Genomic DNA, 2,695 nt, shown 5'->3' with positions numbered 1-2,695 from the left:
CCATTTTCAGTTTGCTGATTCCTAGAATTTCGACATTCACTCTTGCCATCTCTTGTTTGACCACTTCCAATTTGCCTTGATTCATGGACCTGACATTCCAGGTTCCTATGCAATATTGCTCTTTATAGCATCAGACCTTGCTTCTATCACCAGTCACATGCACAGCTGGGTATTCTTTTTGCTTTGGCTCCATCCCTTCATTCTTTCTGGAGTTATTTCTCCACTGATCTCCAGTAGCATATTGGGTACCTACTGACCTGGGGAGTTTCTCTTTCAGTATCCTATCATTTTGCCTTTTCATACTGTTCATGGGGTTCTCAAGGCAAGAATACTGAAGTGGTTTTCCATTCCCTTCTCCAGTGGACCACATTCTGTCAGACCTTTCCACCATGACCGGGCTGTCTTGGGTTGCCCCACGGGCATGGCTTAGTTTCATTGAGTTAGACAAGGCTGTGGTCCTAGTGTGATTAGATTGACTAGTTTTCTGTGAGTATGGTTTCAGTGTGTTTGCCCTCTGATGCCCTCTTGCAACACCTACTGTCTTACTTGGGTTCCTCTTACCTTGGGTGTGGGGTATCTCTTCACGGCTGCTCCAGCAAGGTGCAGCCATTGCTCCTTACCTTGAACGAGGGGTATCTCCTCACCGCCACCCTTCCTGACCTTCAACGTGGGATAGCTCTTCTAAGCCCTCCTGTGCCTGCGCAGTCACCGTTCCCTGGACATAGGTTGGTCCTTCAGGCCACCACCCCTTGTCTCAGGCATGGGGTAGCTCCACCCGGCCGCCGCCCTTGGCCTCGGGTGTTAGGGCGTGGGGTAGCTCCTCCCGCCTGCTGCCCCTGGCCTCGGGCTTTTTGATTATATATATATATATATATATATATATAATATGAAGTCCAATGGTCTATCGTTCCATTTAAAACCAATGCTGCCTTATTTATTTTCTGTCTGGATTATCTGTACATCAGTTTAAGTGGGGAATTAAATTCCCCTACCATCATTGTATTTTTGTCAGTTTCTCTCCTTGTGTCTGTTAGTATTTGCTTGATATATTTAGGTGCCCCTGTACTGGCTGTATATATGTTGGCAAATGTAATATCCTCTTCTTGTACTGATCCCTTTATCATTGCATAATGCTACTCTTTGTCTTTCTTTTTATGAGCAAACAAATTTTCTCCAATTGTTATTCACAAACTAGCAAGTTTATATTGTAACACCTGATTCATAACTAAGTTTTTAAATTAATCTTTATTGGAGTAGAGTTGATTAACAATGTTCTGTTTGTCTTTTGCTGTGCCTTTTATTTTAAAGTCTATTTTGTCTGATATGAATATTGCTCTCTCCTTGCTTTCCTGTCATTTCTATTTGCAGAAAAATGTTTTTCTATCTTCTTACTTAAAGTGTATGTGTGTGTCTTTTTTTTTTCTGTTTTGTTTTTTTTGTTTTGTTTTGTTTTTTAATTTTATTTTATTTTTAAACTTTACAATATTGTATTTGTTTTGCCAAATATCGAAATGAATCCACCACAGGTATACCTGCATTCCCCATCCTGAACCCTCCTCCCTCCTCCCTCCCCTACCCTCCCTCTGGGTCGTCCCAGTGCACCAGCCCCAAGCATCTAGTACCGTGTATCGAACCTGGACTGGCGACTCGTTTCATACATGATATTATACATGTTTCAGTGCTATTCTCCCAAATCTCCCCACGCTCTCCCTCTCCCTCAGAGTCCATAAGACTGATCTATACATCGGTATCTCTTTTGCAGTCTCGTACACAGGGTTATTGTTACCATCTTTCTAAATTCCATATATATGCGTTAGTATACTGTATTGGTGTTTTTCTTTCTGGCTTACTTCACTCTGTATAATAGGTTCCAGTTTCATCCATCTCATTAGAACTGACTCAAATGTATTCCTTTTAATGGCTGAGTAATACTCCATTGTGTATATGTACCACAGCTTTCTTATCCATTCATCTGCTGGTGAAAGAAATCAAAGAGGACACTAATAGATGGAGAAATATACCATGTTCATGGATTGGAAGAATAAATATAGTGAAAATGAGTATACTACCCAAAGCAATTTATAGATTCAATGCAATCCCTATCAAGCTACCAACGGTATTCTTCACAGAGCTAGAACAAATAATTTCACAATTTGTATGGAAATACAAAAAACCTCAAATAGCCAAAGCGATCTTGAGAAAGAAGAATGGAACTGGAGGAATCAACCTACCTGACCTCAGGCTCTATTACAAAGCCACAGTTATCAAGACAGTATGGTACTGGCACAAAGACAGAAATATTGATCAATGGAATAAAATAGAAAGCCCAGAGATAAATCCACACACCTATGGACACCTTATCTTTGACAAAGGAGGCAAGAATATACAATGGATTAAAGACAATCTCTTTAACAAGTGGTGCTGGGAAAATTGGTCAACCACTTGTAAAAGAATGAAACTAGAACACTTTCTAACACCTTACACAAAAATGTGTGTGTCTTTAGCTCTGAAGTAAGTCTTCTGTGAAAGTGAAAGTGAAGTTGCTCAGTCGTGTCTTACTCTTTGCGACCCCATGGACTGTAGCCTACCAGGCTCCTCCCTCCATGGGATTCTCCAGGCAAGAGTACTGGAGTGGGTTGTCATTTCCTTCTCCAGGGATCTTCCCAACCCAGGGATCGAACCCAGGTCTCCCGCA

Source organism: Bison bison, unplaced genomic scaffold, assembly GCF_000754665.1.
Source record: "Bison bison bison isolate TAMUID 2011002044 unplaced genomic scaffold, Bison_UMD1.0 scf7180017863702, whole genome shotgun sequence".
Lineage (NCBI taxonomy): Eukaryota > Metazoa > Chordata > Mammalia > Artiodactyla > Bovidae > Bison > Bison bison.
This window is presented reverse-complemented; position numbering follows the sequence as displayed.